The 24,192-nt window shown below is 42.5% G+C and overlaps 1 protein-coding gene across 1 annotated transcript in view; it reads left to right on the top strand.

The window, feature by feature from the left end:
• Positions 1-24,192, top strand: part of PACRG (parkin coregulated) — a 582,476-nt gene that overhangs the window by 552,915 nt on the left and 5,369 nt on the right. The gene's annotated exons all lie outside the window — the stretch shown is intronic.

Here is a 24,192-nt window from a genome sequence, read left to right as displayed (position 1 = left end):
CCCAGCCCAGAGAGCTGGAGCAGAAATACAGTCCAAGGAAAAGAATGCACCGTCCGTGATGGGGAAGGAATAATAACCACAGCTTCTGCACAGGCTGAGCAGCTGGGATGCCTGTGTCATAAGGAGCAGAGCTGTCATGGATGCATATATTATGCGCGACTCTATATAAGTTTCTCTTAGGTAGATGACAGTGCCTAGCAAAGACCACTGCCCACAGTAGGTGCACCATCCGCCTCGACCGGTTTGATTTGACTGTCAACTCTGAAAGGAGCCTCACTGTTTAGCTAGGCTGCTGGAAGGGACTGAATGACTCAGCACTCCATCCCTTCATGACAGAGACTCCTTGTAACTGCCTCCCTCTTGAACCTGGAGGAAAATGCTCTATTGCATGGTTCTGTCGTGTAAATCACTTTTAAAAAATTATTCTGGCCGGGCGCGGTGGCTCAAGCCTATAATCCCAGCACTTTGGGAGGCCGAGACGGGCGGATCACAAGGTCAGGAGATCGAGACCATCCTGGCTAACATGGTGAAACCCCGTCTCTACTAAAAAATACAAAAAACTAGCCGGGCGAGGTGGCGGGCGCCTGTAGTCCCAGCTACTCGGAGGCTGAGGCAGGAGAATGGCGTAAACCCGGGAGGCGGAGCTTGCAGTGAGCTGAGATCCGGCCACTGCACTCCAGCCCGGGCGACAGACAGAGCGAGACTCCGTCTCAAAAAAAAAAAAAAAAAATTATTCTTCCCTCTATAAAAGTATGCATATTTTGGAGCATGATCTATCTTTATGCAAGTGGAGGGGTGAATGGAGTATTTCCTCAGGATAACTATTTACTGACAATTCATACTATTTTATAGTCCATGTCTTTTGGAATGGATGGGAGTTTGTTATTCAGTGGTTTATAAAATCTTCCAGACTGAATGGTGAGCTCACATCTGTTATAATCGGTATGGATGGTAAAACTGGCGTGAGTTGTCCATAAATATTTATTGTCAGGAAGTATCAGTATGTACTGCTGTTTTTAGGAAAATAATGCCTGTTTTATTATTGATACATAAAGTGGGACATTTATGTTTACTACACATAATAACACAGATAGCAACAAAACAATATTCCATAAAGAGTATCAGAGAGGCAGAAACAAAGATGAAATTTTGGTTTCTAAAGCACGTTTTACACAAACATTATTTAAAGACCCTACTACTATTCTCAATCCCGTTTAAAGTATTAAAAAACTTGAAGTCAGTCAAGAATCGGCAACTAATTTTCAGAATCAAGAATATGATCATAATTTCTGCCATAGAAAATGGCTTACTGTCAGAGACCACCTTGAGAACACAGGATGTCCGTGCTGAATTGGACAGTTCCTACCTCCTAACGTGAGCCTTGCCCATCTGTAATGAAACAGGTTCCTTACGGAGTTCCACATCATCCCTCCCTGCTCCCCAAAAGGCTTTTTTGAGGGAAAACTTTCCACAACAGGTCACTTTAAAACTACATAAATGCGTATATGTGGTATGTAAGTGTATGGATGTTTATATACACGTGTGGATGTATGTACATGTCTGTTTATGTGTACACATGTTTAGATGTGTGTGTGTATATGTAGGTGTATGTCCGTGTGTGTATTTGTATATGGATATGTATGTGTGTGTGTGTATGTGTGCTTGCATATGTGTAGATATGTGTATGTGTGCTTGTGTATGTGTATATATGTATATGTACATATATGAATGTGTGTGTGTGTGTGTGTGTGTGTATTGCCTCAAGGACCATCTGATTATTTTTCCCATGGAGCAGATAGCATATGAGTAGTTTGCACGTAACTTTTAAAAGTCTTATGCGTATGGGTTGGTGGCTGTCAGAACGAAAGTGATCTTTCAGGACAATGTCAGGCTGCAGAATCAAGGACCATTAGGAGAGAAATGGCAGGCGAACACCTGGGTCGCATTTGCTTTGGTGTTCCCTGCAGGTCAAAAAGACGGCATGCTCTCGCCTTTCACTTTGCAAAGTCTGAACAACATTTGAGAAACCTGGTCCCCACTGCGCTTTCAGAAGGGAAGGGGACCCCTCGCCAGGAAGAGCCAGTTTCCCAACCCCGGAAGCCGGGGACCCTCAGCCCCTCCCGGCAGCCTTCGCCCCCATGTTTGTCCCCACAGGTCACAAGTGTGGCCATGCTCAGCTCCTCCTGGGGAGGCTGCCCAGGCCCCTCACAGCCCGCAGGATCTGGGTCATACCTGAGCCAGCTATGGGGATGCTTCAAGGCTCTGCATTTCTTACATGTTTCTTTTCAATCCTGACCTTCTCTTAGATCACCTCAAATGGACACTCCCAAGCCCTGACCATTTACACAGATAGTCTTTTAACAGTCGGAATGGAAGCGTTTGAGCGAAGAACACCACAAACAGAACACCAGCCAGTCTCCTGACGGATAGACAGCATTATTTTCCACTCATTTAATGGAGAAAAATAATTGAACGAGGAACCCGGGCACACGCGTTGCTCTGAGTGTGGCATGTGCGGTTGGGAAGCCTCGGAACGGGGTGGCCCGACCGTGGCCATGCTGAGGGTTACGTAGTCTGGAGGTTTCTGGGGATTTTCAGGATCTCACATTCAGAATCCCACATTTTCAGAAATACCACAGAAGAAGCTATTTATTTGGCTTTGTTGTTTTCTTAAAAATTAAGGAAATGATTTGGAGAGACTAGGCCTCCGGGTTCTTTCTTCTCTTTTCCCCACAGAATTTAGACATGATTCAAACATTTATTCTGTATCATCTTTTTAGTTTGTTTTTCAAAAAAGACATTTATCTTGTGATAATGGCCAGTTGCAGAATCTCCGTGAGATTCTCGGGTTTTCTTAATTGCAATTTCGTCTCATGCGCTTGAAATGCCAAGCACTGATGGCGTTTGGAGTGGAGCTGGCATCTGATTCACCTTCAGAGTTATCTTGTGCTTTCAGCCACAAGAATTTTAAACTTGACAGTGGTAAAAAAAAAAAAAAAATGCCCTTCTTTCCTGGTGCTCCGTGTACGTGGTATTCTGTAACTGAGGTCATTAAAGGTAGACGTCATGGTGGCAAGAGCCCGACAGGCCTGTCTCCTGGTGTGCCACCTCCATGCTTTGGGACTTATCTGTTACAGTTTCTTGGCCTTGGTTTCCTCATCTGAAAAACAGGAGAATAAGCTCTGTTATGCAGGATCATTACAAGGATTAGATTTATTTACTAACATTCTCCTACATTGGAAATTCTAAATGAGTATAAAAGAGTTTCGCAACTGTCATACCTTTGGATGGGAACTAATAAAACGAAAAATCCCATGTTGCCAACTTTATAATGCTGATTCATTTTATGCATCACTTTGCCTGAACTTTAAGCATAAAATGTGTTCTCGATTATCTAAGAAAAACAATGCATAGAGAACTTTTTATTACAAAATAACTACTCGTCTATACCACTCAACACTTTTGAATGGCTTTTCCCAATTACCTTCCCAGAATATACAGAAACATAAATTAGTTTTGAAGAATATCTAAAATAACTACAATTTAGAGGGTATGTGTGTAGCAAAACATCACGGAATGCGCTCTAAAAAGAGATACATGTGAATTCGGATTGCATGTTCTTCAAGGGGGACTTATTCAGACTCTGCCCTTCGTTAGTGCAATTAGCTGTGAATTGCTACAGTGAGATGAGAAGGTCTTGCCCAGCAAAGGTGAAACCCAGTGATAAAAGCAGTCCCTCCATCAGCGAGGACAGGCTCAAGGTCAGCCAGTTGCCACTGAGATGCTAGACTGTGGCATGCAGATGGGAGGCTGGAACTGGTTGCTGGAAACCACACCAACAAATTTGGAATTCCGTGCACTGATATCTACCCCACATGAGCAGAGGCTGTTTGGCCATGGACCGACTGAACCTTGCGCCAGTTCCCGTGTGTCGGGACTCGCTGGTGTGCAGAGTATTTGCTGCTGCTTTGATCTCATTGTTTGTTTTAGTTTACTGGCTCTCCTGATTTGGCATTAAATGCGTTAGAACCTAATCAGTTCCAAGATGTTTTTCACGATGTGGTTCCTTTTCCTAACTATTCCCAAATCACTTCACTTAGGGACATTATAGGTTGAGAGTAGCTATCGTTCTCATATGAATCTTGGGTTTTTCTTTTGTAAAGAACTTTTAATTCTTTTGCATTGACCTCCTCAATATTTCTTTCTAACTGTTTTTAATTGTTTAAAATACTTAAGATTCCATGTGAAACAGAATTAAATGAAAGTTAAGGAAGCCTTATCATGAATCTAGTTCTGCAATGTCATTCTATTAATAGCTGCAGTTTAAATACCAGCCCCGGCCATCACAGCATGTCCATTGGATAAATCCTCACTACGTGCAGTACACGTTGTCCTCCCCGGCCCTGTACTAGTCCAGGAGGGAGTTGTTCTGCTCCCTGCTTTACCTATGAGGAAATGAAGTCCGGAGCTGGGACAGGGGCAGCTGGTGCCAGGGCAGGGGCAGAGCTTGTACACCACCCCCCCTTGACCACAGCATCACTCAGTCCTCTTCTGTTTTTTTTTCTCTTTTTCTTTTCTTTTCTTTTCTTTTCTTTCTTTCTTTCTTTCTTTCTTTCTTTCTTTCTTTCTTTCTTTCTTTCTTTCTTTCTTTCTTCTTTCTTTCTTCTTTCTTTCTTCTTTCTTTCTTCTTTCTTTCTTCTTTCTTTCTTTCTTTCTTTCTTTCTTTCTTTCTTTCTTTTTTCTTTCTTTCTTTTTAGATGGAGTTCACTCTTGTTGCTCTGGCTGAAGTGCAGTGGTGCCATCTCGGCTCACTGCAACCTCCGCCTGCCAGGTTCAAGAGATTCTCCTGCCTCAGCCTCCCGAGTAGCTGGGATTACAGGCATGCACCACCACACTTGATTAATTTTGTATTTTTAGTAGAGACTGGGTTGGTCACTTTATAATGACCATGTTAGTCAGTCTGGCCTCAAACTCCTGACCTCAGGTGATCCGCCCACCTTGGCCTCCCAAAGTGCTGGGATTACAGGTGTGAGCCACCACGTCCGGCCTCAGTCCTCTTCCAGTTACCCACTACCCTACTCACAAGCCAGTCCCCACCCTGTGCCAACTCCAGATTCACTTAATTCTCATACGCACATGTGCGCGTGCACACACACACACACACACAGCAATCACTGAGTGACCATCTTTATGGGGACTGGGTTACATTCACAACCTATTTTGTAGAAGAGAATTTTCCAAGGGACCAAAAATGTTGGCAGGCACCCATATCTACAAAGTATTGCTGCTCCTGGGGCCGGTGAAAATGCAAGGGACTGAGCCAATGGGAAGAAGGTGGGGAGGAGTAGCTGAGCGCCCGGCAGCCTGCCCCCACCCCTGGACCTGGGGCTGCCTCCACTTATTCCTTGGAACCTGGGCAAACCACGTCACTTGTCTAAGCCTCCATTGCGTCAGCTTTCAGTAAGGATGCTAATCATAGCACCTGCCTCACAGTTGAGTTACTAAGATTAGATGAAATAATGCATTTAGGCACAGTTCAGCTCCTGGCAATAGAAAATATTCAACGGTGTTAGCACTGTCACTATTACTGTGTCATGACTCAATGGGAGAGCACTTAAGCTAGTGCCTTCCACACAATGGTCACTTATAAATGCCGTTAGTTAAATGAAATCGATGCGCATGAGCTCAGCTTGAGGTCAGGGCAGGGAGAGGAAGGGGCATTGGCAGGTCGGGTTGCCTCGGTGGGGCCTCCTCTCTGCCTCTGACTGGCCTCTTTGCCCCTCTGCTTTCCTGGTCAAAGGTTCGTAAGCAAACGGTTTCTCCCACTCCTCGGAACATGGACTTCCTTTCTGGCAGGCACTGGCCTGGCCGTTTACTTCAAATCCCTGTGTTCCTGGCTTCAGTGCCTGGCTGCCCAGTGGCCTCTCCCTGAGTCTGGGTTCTCAAGTTTCTGCTCCGCCTCCAGATGACCCTTCTGCCTGCCAGAGCTGGCCTGCGGGTCACCCTGCAAGATGACCCCTCTGCTCGCCAGAGCTGGCCTGCGGGTCACCCTGCAAGATGACCCCTCTGCCCGCCAAAGCTGGCCTGCAGGGCACCTGCATCCCACGGATCCAGAGACCCGGATGCAACTGTAGGCCAGCCCCCTTTCCTCAGGCAGCTAGATTTCTCTTCATATTCCTTTTCCAGCAAACGTCTCTTGAACGTCGACTGAGTTGATAGACACCACAGAGGATCCCAAGATGGCTTCCCTCTTCAAGGAGCCTAATTCTTGTAAATGAGATATTTTCACAGTAACTCAGTAACTTCAGAATGTGGTATTTGTCAAGGGCCTCTAGAGAAGCACCAACATTGCTGAGGCTTAAAAGAAAGACAAATGCCTTCTGACTCTGGTGATTCAGAGATCAAGGCACCTTCACAGATTTTCATAAGTAGAGCTGGGGAAGGAACCTCAGCAGGAAGAAATGACCCCGCCCAGATAAGAAGGTGGGGAGGCCCTGACTCTTGTCTGGGGGTAACAATCATGGTTTAACTAGAGACTGATGTTGCTGTGAGGGAGGATTAGGGGACAACTGGCCTGAAGCCCATCACGTAGGGCTTAATGCCAGGCCAAGGAAACTGAAATTTATTCAACGGATAATGGTACATTTCTGAAGGTTTTCCCCAATCGAGAAATGCAACACGAGCTGAGCGAATGAAGGTTTAAGTAGGCAGTGGAAAAGGGTGGACTTAAAGGGATAAAGGAGAAGGCAGGACAGGGCAGTGGAGAGGTTATTGCAGGAAGGTAAATTTGGAGACAGACCATAAGGGACAAAGTGTGGTGGTGGCAACAGAAACAGAAAGGAAGACCAGCCTCCACAATTGAGGGACTGGTGGAGAGGATGGGCTTAAGCCAGCAATTCCTACACTTTTACAAGTGGCAAGACCAAACTCTTTTGGTAGCATAATCCAATGTTTTAACATTTTTCATGGAACAACATTTTCACTAAAATAAAGCATAAGAAATTCAGAATCGAGGAAGAATTGTTATGGGAAACTATCACTGGGCCCATGGTTTTTTTGTTTTGTATTTTTGAGACGGAGTCTTGCTCTGTCGCCCAGGCTGGAATACAATGGCACAATCTCAGCTCACTGCAACCTTCACCTCTGGGTTCAAGTGATTCTCCTGCCTCAGTCTCCTGAGTAGCTGGGATTACAGGCACCTGCCACCACACCCAGCTAATTTTTTATATTTTGTAATTTATTATTATTTTTTTAGTAGAAATGGGGTTTCACCATGTTAACAGGCTGGTCTCAGACTCCTGACCTCGGGTGATCCACCCTCCTTGGCCTCCCAAAGTGCTGAGATTACAGGTGTGAGCCACCGTGCCCGGCCCCCAATGTTTGTTTTAAATAGCACACAATTTGAAAACATTTAAATTTCCTGACCATTGGGCTATCCTTAATACTCTTTAATAATATTGAGTAATCTAAACCAGATTAGTTCAAAGTTCTGTTTTTTCGATTTCTTTACAAAGATTTTCCTCCATTCCTTGTGCGTTGCTATTACACAAGACGGATGTTACCTTCTGATCAGTGAGCAGGCAATCTCACAAACTTGCAAGGATTTTTTTCAGAGATAGAAATAGACATAGATTGATCCTGAATGTACAAATCGAACATAGTGCTAATATTTAGACATCTTCCCAGTGTATCCAGGGATTGTTTGAGTCACCAGAAAAGATTTTTCGTGGCTTTCCTTTATTCTTAACATGAAAAGTTCAACAGCAAGTCAAGTTTCTGGAAAATCCTATGAACCATTTTGTTCTCTGGAGAGCTTAATGACACCTAGGTCATCAACAACAATCAACAATGATTTCAGCTGTAATGATCGAATGGAAGTACTTTAAATCCTTCCTGGCAGGGATGGGAGCATCACATGCACGTGTGTATGTGCACGTGCCAGGATAAGCCAGTGTCTGGGCACCAAAGTTACCTCTGTGGTTTGGAGCATCCAGAGGCCCAAAGCCAGCCCTTAGCTCCACGCAGGTAAAAAGGGTAAGAACATGCAACAGTTAAAGCAAAACAACGGAGTGAAGCCTCCTGTGCTTATTTCTGAGTGATCAAAGCAGCTGTATAACCACAAGGCAGCTGTCCCAGGTCGACTGCTGACCGTGTAGCTGACAGTTACATCATGAACTACAGGAATGTGATTTTTAGAAATTTCACTTATTACCTACCTACCCATAGTTCATGAGATGAAAAAGATTTGTAACTAAAATACGTAACTTCCACATAAAGAATTGGGGAATTAAGTGGACATAAAACAACAAGATAAATATACATAATGACAGTCCACCTTACCATTGGAGAAAGTGAACATAAATACTCAAATGTTAAAATAGGGTATACAGGGAATATAGTTTTACAGTGTTGTGATTTTTAAGTAGAATTTTAATCATTTTTGGAAACAAAATAAAAATCCAGAAGAAAGCATATATTTTTCTCATCATAAATATAAAAGAGGTAACTGTGAAGAGAAAATGACAATACTAACCACATTTTGATACATTCTCATAAAGTCTAGTAACAGTATCTTCTAGCACTTTAAAGTTTTCTAGTTCCGACCTAGATTTTATTTTTGCCAAGATACAACCTAGTCTGATAGCTCCAATAGCAATTATAGACTATGACCCAATTATTTCTTTCCCCAAAAAAAATGAATTAACTTTTTTTTGATTAGGAAACAGAAGATATTTTAATGAAAATGATCTAAAACAAAAAATGCAATTGTGGTAAAATAGATGAGGAAATTGTACTTCTTTGTATTAAAATATTTTTCATAAAACATTAAAAATATATTAATGAGAATTTAATCTCATATAAGAAAGCTAATATGCTATAATATTGCTTTATGTATGTTTATATGAAATTGCAGGGAAGTAAAACAAATTATGTCATCATAATATTATTTTGTATCCCCTACAGAAATATTCTTCTAAAACCACTAAAAAAGCACATTACAGACTTAGTGAGGAGGCTACCTGTAAACACATTATTTTCATGGAGAAGCAAGGAAAATTACTAAAAGCAAAATTTACATTTAAAATGTAGTCAACAAAGGTCAGGTGGTCAATGTTGGTCTCAGTTTTCCCCGAATGTAAAATGGCAGCCCAAGGAAAAGAGAACCATTGGAGAAAATTTGAAAGGAAAGACATATTTTTAAGGATCAGTTACGAACTAATTTTTATTTTCTTTTTTAGTAAATTTTCTGACAACCATATCTTTGCATTTAAATTCTACCAATCACGGTGACTCAAAATTATAATTTGTAATTATAATTGTTAATTACTTAATGAATAATTAATTTCACAGATAATTTGAAAACTATAGATGGATGATAGATTAGCTGGATAATAATAGAAAATTGTAAGATTAGAAGGAAAACTGTTTTCATCTGAATAATATGTCCATTGTAAAGAAATGTTTTTGTAAATGGTATTTTTTATTTCACTTTGTTTTCATATATATCACAGCTGAATTTCTCAGCCAAAGCATCTATAAAGACATTTCATTCTTTTGCATACGGCGGTTTCCCTTTGATGTTTGGTAGTTGAACTTAACCTTTCTGTACCATGGGCTCCTCATCTGTAAAAATGTGAGCAGTAACATTATCAACTTGTCAAGGTTGCTGTGGCGATTAATGAGAATTCAAATTAAATAAGCTAAATGCACTTAAACACTTAGCATAGTGCCTGACACACAGTAAGAACTAAAATTTAGGTTAAACCACATGAAATTGACATGTTTTAGCCAAAAAGAGTTGAATATTGGCAATGTTACCTGGTTCATTATAAAGCAGTATTCGCTTTTATAATTGTTCTAGGCTACGTGCCTATTTTTAAAAATGTAAATGCATACAAAAGAAAAAATGACACGGACAAAAATGTGTTTAAAACCAAATAATTCACAGATTAGGAGGAGCTCCTGTCCTAAAGTGATTACAAGGGCAATCATAAGGAATTTCTGTGTTAATTGGGTTTGGCCGCACCGACCCTGAGTGCCCTTAGCAAGGAAGCAGACTGGAATGGAAACAGCCAAGCCTTCAGTTTTAGGTTGACCAGATATCAAATCCCACTTTGACAATGTGCTCATCCGTGCAGTGGGTAGCTTTGGAATATTAATGAATGCACCACGAACTCCTTGAATTGATCTTATTAGGGAAGTGAAAGAAACTAACATTTTTTAGCATGCCATAATTGTCAAGCTTTCAGCTAGGTGCTGTCTATAAATTAGTTCATTTGATTGTAAGAACTACCTTGTAAGAAGCCCTGATACTGATATTATAATAATGAGTATAATTACAGCAAACTCTGCTGCAGGACTTACTAGTAGATAGCAGCTGCTTTGCATATATACCCTATTTAACCTTCACAGCCACAAGCTAACATAGATCCCTGGGAAGAGTATTCAAGAGTCTTTACCATCATCTTCAGCATCATGGCCAACCTCATAGAATTAAGGATTAAATGAAGGAGCACAAATAAAACTCCTAGCCTGATGCCTGACACTTTGCTTCCCAGAGGGCCAATTCAGGATCCTTGTCCCGTGCCCCGAGGCCCTGAGTAGCCCTGGCCTTCTGCTAATCAGAAGGGCTTCCTTAGCAAACCCCAGGCAGTTCTAAACTCTATAACCCAGAGCAGCAGGAGGCTGTCTTCACATCGCAGCCCCTGGCGGGTGTCAGGAGACTCGTGGAAACCCATTTTACTTTATTCTTCAGGAAATATAGACCCCCAAAGTCTATTTCTTGCCAAAAGCTCTAATTTGCTATCTTATAGCAGTCAGGTTTTGGGGGTAGAATAGTAGAACTAATTAAAAAGCGAGTCCATTGAGTTCCTTCAAGCAGAAAACAATCATAACAGGACTTATAGGAATTTACTATTCTGAGTAATTTTCTTCACCTTCAGGCTTTTTTTTTTTTTTTTTTTGAGACAGAGTCTTACTGTTTCCCAGGCTAGAGTGCAGTGGCACAATCTCGGCTCACTGCAAACTCCGCCTCCCGAGTTCAAGCAATTCTCTGCCTCAGCCTTCCGAGTACCTGGGATTACAGGCACCCGCCACCACGCCTGGCTAATTTTTGTATTTTTAGTAGAGACGGAGTTTCACCATCTTGGCCAGGCTGGTCTTGAACTTCTGACTGCACGATCCACTCGCCTCGGCCTCCCAAAGTGCTGGGATTACAGGCGTGAGCCACCACACCCAGCCCACCATCAGACATTTTACATGCGGAATGTTTGGGGGCCCAGTGATGTAGTTCTTTATGGGATTCGTAAAAGGTTTCCTGAAAGACACACTACTAGAATAATGACTGTAGCATGCCGTGATGGGGCAGCCTAGCCATTTATTTCACGCATTTTAATGTACTTTGGTCTTTCAGATAGGGCAATAATTAGACCAGCCGGTAGCTTTTCGATATGAGAAAAACCACTTTAAATGCTTCACACTGATTTCTGTAAACAGCTGGCTTTTTCTTAATTTATAATGTCTCTTCTAACAGGCCATAACTACATAAAGGGACATGAAAAAAGTAAAAGAAATACCCAGATAATTTCGAACTAAAGATCACATGTACTGAACTATCTCTCCAAATCATTATTTTACCTTAACTTGAATAGCTGTGTCCACTGTCGATCTGATTCTGCAATAGCTCACTGCCTCTCAGAAATTCAAAATCTTTTTGTAATGTTTGTTTTTAACTTTCAAACCTGCTTTCAATGTAGTATCTTTCTTCCTGCCACAAAGCTTTGTTTCCTTAATTAAACTGAAATAAGACTATGTAAAGACTTTGTCTCCCTATTATTCACTAAAGAGGGTGAACAAAATCACCAAACCTCAAAACAAAATTGACACCACGGTGCTCACTGGTGCTTAAAGAGGATGTCAGTACACCCACTGAAATGCTTCTCCAGTGGAGGTCACGGTTCAGGTTGCTGGCATAGTTTTATAAGGAGGCTCGTGTTGCAGCTGTCTGCACTGCCCCTAGCCTAAAGATAAATAGCAGACTACAGTTTCCACTGCTACTGGTCTTTTAACCTTCAGTAAGAACAAATGCTTCTGCCTTAGCTTTGTTTGCCTCCTCCAAGTTCATCTCCCAGGACCTAGTGAGCTATCGCTTATCTATCTGCCTCCCAGCCTTCAGCCTGGCCTTCCTAGATGTCAAGAGCATCCCAGCCCACTCTCATCTTCAGAGGCTTCCCATATATTAAAAAATGTAGAAATGTCAACACAAGTTCAAATCAATTGCAATATATCATGAATGTTTACATTGAACAAATGAACACTTTTCACATACAAACCAAAATAACAATGACTTTCTGTGTAGCCTCATGGATACTTAATCCAATTTAAGACACTTTGTAAACCTGAGGGCTATACCCAGAAGTGTGAGTTCTTGCCTCTGATTAGCGACCCTTCACAGCCACCTGATGGGTGGGTGGGTGTGCAGTCATAAGGATGTAAAGCAAGCTCTTTAGAAACCAAATTCACTGTAAATGTGCCTCCTTCTGTATATGACCGTCAATTCACCTTCTCACAATGATTGACTGACCGTACAATGTCCTCTGCATTGCTTAACATAATCCTTCCAATTCTTCAGTGCCCAGGGTGCTGCCCGGGGACACCTGGGCACCTTTAGAAGTGATAGTGACTCTTCAGCACGTCCCTCTGCTCTCTGAAATAGTGCTTATTGCATCAGTCAAAAAGAAATGAATGCTGGAGTGGCTTGTGCGTGCCAAAAAATCTACCTTCAGAGATCTGCTGGTCCACTCCCTAGCTTCCCAGGGTGATAAGATGAGACTTTGTTTCTTTTATAACTGCTACCCAGTAGACAAATAGGCCAAAGATAAGAACAAATCACTCTCACAAAGGAAAAAAAAAAAATCTCATACAGCAAAACAATACATGGGAAAATGTTAACCCTCCTTAGTAATTAGAAAAATGCTAACTAATGCAACCTTAGAGTAGGATTTTATAGACACTGGATTAGCAAACACAATTTTAATTCTAACACCCAATGCTGTGATAAAGCAGGTACCCGCACGTGTTGCTGGAACAGCATAGACTGACCTAACCTTTCTGAACAATCAATGTGGCAGCCTATACCAGTAAGCACAAAATGTTCATATCCCTTGAAGCAGTAACCTCACTTTTGAGAATTCCTTCAAGGAAATAATACTACTGAGGAAAAAGACTTTACGCTCAAAGATGTTGATTGCATCACTAACAAAAATTGCGCAGATCTGGAGGTAGACTTAATGTCCCTAACCAGAGAACAGCTGAGTAACTTGTATTCCTTCCATTCCGTAGCTATTAAACAGCCATTACAAATGATAATCAGGTATAGTAGATATCAATGTTGAAGACCCCAGATGCCACAACTCGGTGAAATCATCGTCTCCGGTAACAACGCATTCCAACCTCAAGGTCTTTGCCTTTGCTGTTCCACACTGCACGTCCTTCCCAAGCTTGTTGCTTTCTCCCAAACCAACTTCTCCACACTAAGATGTCAGCTTAAATTTAATTTTCCCAGGGAGACCTTCTGGATCACCCTGCCTGTAGTGGCCTCCCGAGTCTGTCCCTACCACATCACCTTCCTGCCGTTCCCTGCTAGGACTTCTCACCCTGAAGTATTCTTATTTAATGGTTGGTTACCTGGCATATTACCGGACTTCTCTGCCAGAATGTGAGCCACCTAGTCTACGTTCCCACTCTAGTCCAATAATCTGTCCTCAGCTGCTGAAGCTCTAGAACACAGTTGGTCTTCTTGAAATCACAGAATTTGGATGATGACATCTGAGTTCAAATTAGAACCTGGTTCCTGAGTCCCAGCTTGGATGTATTGCCTTGTTCTTTTATCCTCCAACTGGGAAGCCAGTTTACAAACAGACACTAATCTGAGCACCAGGCAGTCCATGTGACCAAATGAAGACAGCTGTATTTCACCAAGGCGAATGCTCCAGCTGTTGCTCTGGGGGCCCTTCCCATCACCCAAGCCCCATAGACATGTCAGGAACCATCAGCCTGACCTGCTCACCCTGCCCTGCAGCCAGAGCCTACCTGTGATGAGGAGAGTGGAGGATGAAGTTGGCGTCCTCAAGGCCAGGAGGGTTGCCTTTCCATCAGCACTTCCTCTGCCAGGCTACCTTGACTCCCCAAATTCCCACCACTGGAGCTGCTCCTTTGAGCCTAAAGGTGTCTATAAAAACTAAACATAGGCCAGGCGTGGTGCTTATGCCTGTAATCCCAGCACTTTGGGAAGCTGAGGCAGGCGAATCATGAGATCAGGAATTCGAGACCAGCCTGACCAACATAATGAAACCCCATCTCCACTAAATATACAAAAATTAGCCGGGCGTGGTGGCGCGTGCCTGTAGCCCCAGCTACTTGGGAGGCTGAGCCAAGAGAATCACTTGAACTGGGGAGGCGGAGGCTGCAGTGAGCCAAGATCGCACCACTACACACTAGCCTGGGCAACAAAGGGAGACTCTGTCTGAAAAGAAAAACAAAGAAAACAAAACAAAAAAGACATATAGCCTAGACTGAGGACCCACCACCACATGGCAAGTCTTTAAGTCCAGGGTCTTGCTGATAGAAACACGTAGGGGCACAAGGCTCCCAATACAGATATTGCCAAGAGGCTGGAACTAAGTGGAATGACCTATCCGGGGTCCTTGGGCAGGTGGAAGACAACAGAACGCTGGGAGGCCACACTGGGGTGAAGCCAGAAAATCAGTTGAGCCCTTTGTCCAGGTCTCCATCAACCTCTGGAGGTTTACATTGTCCAGACCTAAGGTGGCAGGTGCCAGACTTAGTGGAAGCTTGGTGAGTGAGCCTGCTTGCCAGAACATTTGCCTCAGTTTACTCAGGGCTCTGAGTCCACTCCGCAGACGACGTTGAATTTGGGAGCCTGGTCCGGGACTGGAGCCATGACGTCTACTCCATCCCATTGGGCCTAGGACCATGGCGCTGAAGAGTCTGGAAGAGGGCGGAGGATTTCTTTGGGCTCAGAGGCCAACGTAGCAACCTGTGCAGAGAAGGTGGCGGTAGATGCGGGGATTTTCGCCTCTGTAGGGAAGCAGAAGGGAATCTCCTTGATGCCTCCACCCTCGCTCTCTTCCCGCAGGGGAAGATGTGAGCCAGGGTGCTGCCAATGCTTCTTACCATCTCCTGCTTAACCGGGTTCTCTCCTTATGGACAGCAATGGGCAAGGAGATACTCTCTCTCTCCCTCAATTCAGCTACTTGTGTGACATAAATTGGAATTATAATACATGTATTAAGTGCCTTCAGATATCCTGCCTCAAAAACACAAAATCGGGAAACAGAAATATAAATTATTTTGCAAATATTAAATCCCATAGTGATACTACAAAAGAATGATCTTTTTGTGGCTTGAAGCACAAGTATCAGGTGTGCATTTGAAAATAAAATCTGCTTCCTCCCGTGAGTTTAGTCGGGCCACATCTGCTGCTTCCCGTGAGTTTAGTAGGGTCACATCTGCTGCTTCCTGTTGGCTTATCAGGGCTGCATCTCTCACAGTCAGCCAGCAGTCTAGGGAATGGGCCAGTCATGAGCTGCGTCCTAAAATTGGAAAAATCAGGACTTTGTGGAGACAAAAAGGAAGTAACAGAGCTACCAGCCTTCAGATGGCCACGTCTGGATGCCACTTGCAGAAGAAGAGCCAGTCTTTTCCCTATTTGGTTAAGCACCAACATATTGAACTATATCTGAAGGAAAATGGAACGATTAAGCTTAAGCTATACATTCTTTGCTCCTAAAGTCCTACAACCATGTGTCTTCATCAGAGATGTAAGCAGGGTCCAAGGTACCCATCTAGACTGAAGAAACCCATAAGGGACATCCCAAAGATGAGGGCTCCAAGTTCAAGGTGAGTCCAGACAACAAGTCCTGCTCTCCCTCACGGCCTGAGGATGAAGCAGCTGCTCTTTCAAAGTGTTGCTCCTGTGTGAGGTTGTAGAGTAAACCCATTTTATTAAACAATAAAGCAAAAACCAGTCCATGGCCTTCTGTGGGGTTACACTTCCTGTCCTCTCCCGGAGGAGAGTTAAGTGATGGCCAGTCTACTGTTACCTGGGAGCTACAGTATAGACAAAATAGAAGCTGCAGTAATAATAGTTGTCAAAATGTATCAACAGCACATTAAATTAATATAAATGGAATGCGTGTTCTCTTGTTTTTGTCCTGGCACCTGTCCTTACGGATGGGTTATTATTTGCCCTGTTTCAGTAGAGCTGAGATGCATGGCCATTTCTGTTCAACAAGAACACGCCTCCGCCCCTCGGGGGTCCCGTTCTTTCATTTCCATGCTGCCTTTGTCCAGACTAATCTTAATGTCCTGATTCAGGGCAAAGCAATCGGGTACACTCAACTGAGGAATTTTAAGAGATAAAAATGTAACTCGGACAAATAAACATTCTTTATTCAAAAGTATCAAAAGTCAGCATATTTCACCTATCAACATTTCCAACAAGCTTCAGTGTCCATTGTGCAAACCCAATTTTGCTGCTGTGGCAAATTAAATGGCCACATTTAAAATTCCCCTCCACAGTTGAGATACTGTTCTCTCTCTCTCTCTCTCTCTCTCTCTCTCTCTCTCTCTCTCTCTCTCTCTCTCTCTGCACGGTATGGCCAAAACTTTGATTGGGCTTTAGAGCCTTAAACATTTGTAAAAATATCAGGCAAGCTCGAGTATTTTCAGACTGTGCCCTGAATTAATACACTTGGGGCAAAGTGGATGTCTCTTGCCACATTTAACTCACCAGTGTAGAAGCTGATAAAGGCTGATAGAGCTTGGAAAGCTATTTCTAGGTTATTTTTAACTAAGACAGTTGTAAAAGGCTTGATGGATTTAACTCTGTCACTTTCAGAGCAGTTAACTGAGTTCAGCCATCAGACTGCTTTGATTTGTTCATTAAATGTGTTATGTTTGCATTACTTGAGTTCATTTGAAGAGATGGTCCCACTCTGTAAAATATCCAGCTAAGGGTTTGGAAATCTATTCAAATTTTGCATCCATTAATTTCTTTTAGAATTTTCAAAGAGTAGGTACTTCAGGCCAGCTGAGATATATCCCAAATATTCGGGGAAACATCCAATCTACAGAAATGGTGTAACGTGTTTTTTCATTGTAAGCATGATTGGTGAGTTTATCCATTTAATTATTTTTCTCAATAGAACAAGCAACACATGAAGGCCATGAGAATCTTTTACTTTGTAGCTCTGTGCCCTGCTATGCAGCCCAGTCACCTACAATGATTCAGTCTTATCTTGTTACGATGGTGAGCACTGGGATGGATATGCAAAGGCTTCTAAGTTCCGAGTTCATCATTTTAGAAATGCACTTCCCCATAGTTTAATGTGTTTGCTGATGACATTTATTAGAAATCTGAGATGAACCGGGTGAGGGGGCCAAGTCTGTAATCCCAGCACTTTGGGAGGCCGGGGCAGGTGGATAACTTAAGTCCAGACGTTCGAGATCAGCCTGGGCAACATGGCAAAACCTCATCTCTACAAAAAATTAAAAAATTAACCAGGCGTGGTAGCGCGTGGTCCCAGTAACTTGGGAGGCTGAGGCAGGAGAATTGTTGGCGCCCGGGATGCCGAGGTCGCAGTGAGCTGAGATCATGCCACTGCACTCCAGCCTGGGCGACAGAGTGAGACCCTGTCTCACAAAAAAGAAGAAAAGACATCTGAGATGAATTTTTATTTTTGTGCCTCAATTACAGAAAAAAAAAAATCGGAGCTGAAAACGGGTTGTATCTGGTATCATTAACGTTATCTGGAAATGGAAAAGTCTGATAGCAGCTGCCAGTCTGGCTCATTTTTAAAAGTTTTCAGCACCCGTCTAGAGGTAGTTACAATTATTTCCAATAGGTTTTATCACTCCTGAGGGCAGCCATCAGCAGTTCTTTTCCAATCAAAATCATCTATTTTGCTGTTTCGCGAGCTGGTTGAAAATTACCATGTAGCTATGAAAGAAACCATATAAAACAAAATTAGATATTAAATGAAAGCACTATAAAAATCCAACATGTTCTTCTTTTTGGAGCAAAAACTGCTAAAAAGTAAATGGGGCCAGGCACAGTGGCTCATGCCTGTAATATCAGCACTTTGGGAGGCCGAGATGGGTGGATCACCTGAGGTCAGGTGTTGGAGACCAGCTTGGCTAACATGGTGAAACCCCATCTCTACTGAAAAAAAAAAAAATACAAAAGTACAAAAATTAGCTGGGCATGGTGGCAGGCCCCTGCAATCTCAGCGACTCAGGAGGCTGAGGTAGAAGAATCACTTTTACAGGGGAGGCGGAGGTTGCAGTGAGCTGAGATCGAGCCATCATACTCCAGCCTGGGTGACAGAGCAAGACCCCATTCCAAAAAAAAAAAAAAGTAAATGGGATAATCTCATTTTTCACTTTGAAAAAAAAGTTTTTTTCTTCTCAAATTGAAAGATGATCCAGGTAAACCCCACTTTAAGTTGAGGAGTGCATTGCAAAGCAGACAGATGACACTCCCTAACTGTACAGACCCTCTAAATATTGAAGCTCACTTGATCAAACATTTCCAAATTCATGTAAGTGCTACTTCCATGGATAACAACTCACAAATATGGAAACAGTAAACAAAGAATTGGAATTAGGCAAATGATGGCCACTACACCTACCATACAGTTCATTTAGAACTGAGTTTGCTTATATCAGTATCTGGACCTAGTAAACCCACAAAGTAGCCATTGACTTATACTTTCATTCATTCATTTTACAAGTGCCCAGTTTGAATTTGATGCCCACGATGAGGTTTATAACATAATTATCATGATCCTTTCCCCCAATGAAGTGGTAGAATGCAAAAGGGCTAAGTAAACAGGAAACAACTATTAAGTGTTTTAGAGTAACCTGGAAATAAGCAGGGAGGGGACTACAGGCTAGTGCTCCAGGAATTCAAAAGAAAGAAAGATGATGTGGAGTCGAAATCACAGAGGAAGTAACACTAGCCCTGAACAAAGGTAAGCTTGAACTTACCAGGAGGAAGAGGGGAGAATATTCCCATGGGGAATTTTAGGCATGAATGAAAATTTCATGCAGTGGGGTCAGTAAGAAATCCAGCCTGAGTGGAGCAGGAAGTCCCATTGTGGAGGAGAAAGCAGGTGACTGGCTTCATTAGGGAGATGAGATCACACAGGGGCCAGACGACTGGGGATTAGAATCTGGTCCATTATAGAACATGGAGACACTGGTTATTAACCAGAAAAGAAAATGACGAGATAAATTGTTCTGCAGGGTGAATTAGGAATAGGAGGCTTTGAACATGGAAAGATAAACAGCCTGTTAACTATGATCCAGGAGGAACTGGAGTGGGAGGCCTGGTCCCGCCATGTCCCACACAGCAGCAAATGCGCAAAGAAAGAAGGGCCGAAGGCAGCCTTTCACCTTCCGAGCCCACACTCGGTGCCTGCACTCCTCAGAGGAGCCTTCCGCACTTACCCGGGGACCATCTGAGAGCCTCCACACCACATTCGATTCCGGCAAGGACTGTTGGAGAACCACAAGAAACCGTTCCCTGAAGGAAAACCAGAGACTCTCCTACTCTTCGTAGAGAATGGGAACCTTCAACTTTGATTCCTAAACTTTCCCAACATAAGTGACTTCAATGTGACTTTTTGATTTGTTTCCTAAGACCATTCAGATACTTGGAATGTTCCTCCTTTTTACCTTCTCACCCTATTCCTGCGATCCCGTAGTTATAGATTCTCCTAGCGCCTCTGGTCCAATACCAGGCATCCGTCCACTAAGTAGCAATGATGTCCCTGGGCAGTCACGCTCAGCCTGCTCATCTATCTTGTGTACATTAAAGCCCTATAATTTCCTTGTCTAGAATACTATGTAACTAATATCTACCAGACTAAAAATAAATCATAATGGATGCCCATAGAGATGGGGGGGATGAAATGTGAAATTGATCCTAGACCTTCCCCATACTGATCATGTATTTATGGCACCGAAAGAAAAGTCCTTGAAATCAATCGGCCTTGATTTTTGTCATCCTGCCTGTATCTCTGTGAATGCTATTGTTTTAAGGATCTGTAATGAAGTAAAGATAGTGTAATAGTCTATATCAGAACAAATGATATTTTTTATCATAGCAATTGACTATCCTAGGAAACACTACCCGGTTGGTTGCAGCAGCTACAGTATCTCCCCATCACTGACTCACCTGGAACCTCTCTGCGGATGATACAGGGCTAAAGTTCTTCTGTAGGTAGCAAATGTTCTGCTACCTTCTGCTCTCGCTGTGATGACATGTGACACTCAGACCTCTCTTTCTGAACCTTCCCACCATCATTCTTGCACTTCAGCAGATTCTTACTTCGATTTCTCTTTTTCGGGATCCCAGTATCACTTACTGCTTACATCATTTCACTAAGTTTTCTCACCTCTCAAAACCTCAATTTTCTCCCCTGTGAAGGGGAATAATAATAGTAATTAGCTCATAGGGCTATTGTTAGTTTTAAATGACCTGATCTTTGTAAATGACATTATATTGTTGTTATTATTACTCCACCATGAGATAAGACAGCGAGAAATAGATTTAACACAGACAGCTGGACTTAACTCTCTGCTCCTTTTTTGAAGCAGTCTGTTCACTGAATCATGTTGGCCAATAAGAAAAGAGATGAGCTTTTACTTCGCAAGCTTGAATTCAGCTTAATTCAATGATGACTGAATCCATTGTTATAATTATCCAGTAGACGGATAAATGGATGAACTCACCTATTTTTCTTAGTATAACTTTCAGGTCAAAACAGTCATTAATCAGAGAAGACCCTAGCTTGCTTTTTTGTAGTCTTGACCAAATCATTATCAATTGGTATGTAAAAAAGAAATTAACCCATATAATTGATCTTTAAAAGCTATATAGACTTAATGAAATAGCAGAATGTAATAGCATTTGGTGTAGGGTTCAACAAATAATGAGTTTTGCACAGTGCACTCTTTCTTAACTAGAATTAATTATATAAACATTTGGTCTTTTCAGGTTTTCTTAGAACTTGACTTGACACCTGATTTTGAAGCTTATGAGGTTTCTGACTTACTCTGAAGAATTACATAGTTGCTTTGTGATCATCTTTTCAGTTGAAATACAGGCATCCATTGAATAACTGTCATTTCTAAATGCTTATTCCAAAGTTATGTTGTGTGATATTATAAAAAGTAATGTTAGGTGAATAGAAACCAGAGAGTATCCAAAGTTCAGTCTTTATTCAGAGGCAGTAACTGAGATTCAGAGAAGTTAAATAACCTGCCCATAGTTCAATAGCTAGTGAATTATTGAATATTGTAGCTACTAAGTTATTGAAAATTTTATCTCAGGCTGTTTGCCTTGAAGTCCAGTATTCTCTTCACTATATCAGTATGACCCCATTGTTATTGTTGTACATTTCATAGATAAATGAATCTACTTTGCAGTTGGACAACGACAATTGTTTAGAAATTGTCATTGTCTATCTGAGGAAAATTTAGATATTGAATTGACTGTTAGGCCAAGATTCATGGTATCTCCAAGTGACCAACGACCCCATTCAGAAGATGAAAACGTTTCCTCGAGCTTTTGGAAATATGATGGCTTAGTACCTCAGTGCTTTAGTGACCCAGCCTTCGGTGTCAAGAAGAGAGAAAGAGAACGAGACATCCAGCTGGGAATTGAGGGCTTACTTCAAAGCTTTTATCTTCAGAGGAAAGAAATCTTGTGAATTTCATTAATGTCAATAAGATCTGAGAAGATTTGAAGTGGGTGAGCCCTTGGGCATCTCTAGCATGCCAGATGCTATGGTTATCGTGAGTTTTGGTTGAAAAACCATTGCAACTTCGATTCACACACCCATGAACCATGACTTTGGAAATATCCATCGTGAGGTCATACTTCAGGGAATGTGGGGAACCTTCAGTTTCCAAGAGGACATGAAGTCAGCTAAGGAAGTAGTGGCTAAGCATGGCCCAGACACAGAAACACCCAGGATTCCAAATGGGGCAATACACATTATGGTTAAGGGGGAGAAAAGTTGAGTCCCCTCAAAGTAACATAGCAAAACTTAAAAAATAGAGTGAAAGAAGCATTTCTTTAGGATTCTAAAAGCAGATAACCTCACAGCTTCTCCCCAAAAGACTCTTCTCTTACTCATTGTTAAAAAGAAAAAAAAAAAAGAATTTGATCCTAGGTTTTCCCCCTCCTGTTTCTTTTCTTTCTTACTCTTTCTCCTCCAGAAAAGACCAGATTGGAATTCATAGCTGTTTCCCTATAATTATCCAAACTTTACAGGAGAAAACTCCTATTCTGAAACAGCTAAAGCTATTTCTATATAGTAAATTCAGTCCACGCTAACCCAAACAAACACATTTCTGGCAAAACAAATGGTGACAATTTAATCTAAGTGTTTAAACTACAAATATCTTAAAAGATAAAATATACATGTAGCCTTCCTTTTCCCCTTTCTTAATTCATATTAAAAAAACTCAAAAGCAACCATTTCTAAATTCACAAAGGGAAAATGTGGCTGAGCGTGGTGGCTCACGCCTGTAATCCCAACACTTTGGGAGGCCAAGGCGGGTGGATCACTTGAGGCCAGGAGTTCGAGACCAGCGTGATCAACATGGCAAAACTCTGTCTCTACTAAAAATACAAAAATTAGCTGGGCATCGTGATGCACACCTGTAATCCCAGCTACTCGGGAGACTGAGGCAGGAGACTCGCTTGGACCTGGGAGGCGGAGGCTGCAGTGAGCCAAGGTTGCACCACTACACTCTAGCTTGGGCCACAGAGTGAGACTCCGTATCAAAAAGCAAAACAAAACAAATACAAAGTGGGCGGGGGAAATGTATGCAGAATAATCCAACAGAGAATCTGTGAAGGCTTAGCGTCATCAAGAAACATGATAATAATATATGCAGTGGGTTCCACCTGCACATACCTGCCAAGGCCTGAGCCAGGCCCCCAGGACTCACTTCCTCGCTCACCACAGCGGAAGACATCACTACAACCCAATCAGAAGAAAGCCAGCTTTAGCTGTGACTGATGAGGTTAACGGTTACAAGTCTTAACAGGTGAAAATCCTTTTACTTGGGCGTTAAAGCTCTTGAAATTTTTTAGTTCAGCATTTGAGAATCAAAAATATACCTTTTCTGGTCCAGAAAGAAACTATTTGATTTCTTCTGTCAGCATTTTGTTGTTGTTGTTGTTTAATTCCACTCAGTGTTGTTTCAACCAGATTACCTGGCCCCATGGGGGAACACAGGGCAAGGCGATTTCTGCAGTCGGCTTGATTCCGACGAAAGCTGGGTACGGAAAGAGCTTTGATCTGGCCTGGGTTCACTCAAGTGCAAAGTGGCTACGCCAGGCAGCAAATGCTCCACATGCCACCGGCCAGGGAACAGCCCTAGACCAACGGCAGTGCGGCTGAACCGCGACGCCTCCGCAGCCATTTATTCCAGAGCCTTGGTTTTATGGCTGTCACTCAGTCTTGGGTGCGTGGAGAAAGTCAGTCTGCCTAAGTCAATGCCTCTTGCTGCCTGCGGCTAAGGTGAATGTTGTTCTATCACGATAATCCTCATGTATTTGTCTGAGATAGTTGCTAATTTCTACAGCCATTTCTACAGTCTAGCTATTGTGTACCTAGGAGGTAACACAAACCATTTTTGTTACTGAACATGGCGAGTTGCATCATAAAATTCAAGCTTCCGAAAGCAGATATTCACCGTGAAGAAAGGCTGGTAATGATAGTTTTATCATCATCTCAGTCACCTCTTCACCATTTCCTGATTCACTTGGGTGGTTTTTAATGGAGTTTCCCAAGTTAGTGTTTCCTGGGAGAATGTTTGGTTCGTTGCCTTCGAACAGCCTGCAGCTCTTCAGGCATCTCAGGCGGGAGAGCATGTTGGGGCCGGGACTCTCTTTGCGTGGACCTGACAGCTCTGCCTTCCCCAGTGCGGTCTGGCTGTTCCCTTTGAGAGTGTGACGCTGCTGCTTCAGCCAGGACGTTCTCAAAATTAACAGAAGGGCTTCCTTCCTGAAATCGCGCCTATTTAGGATCTTCTTAGTCATTACGAAAAAGCATAGAGTTCATAAATGACTTCGTCTGTTCGGTATCA

This window comes from Trachypithecus francoisi, unplaced genomic scaffold, assembly GCF_009764315.1.
Source record: "Trachypithecus francoisi isolate TF-2019V2 unplaced genomic scaffold, Tfra_2.0 Lachesis_group15, whole genome shotgun sequence".
NCBI classification, from domain to species: Eukaryota; Metazoa; Chordata; class Mammalia; order Primates; family Cercopithecidae; genus Trachypithecus; species Trachypithecus francoisi.
Note: the sequence above shows the minus strand (reverse complement) of the source record. Positions and strands in the feature narration are given on the sequence as shown.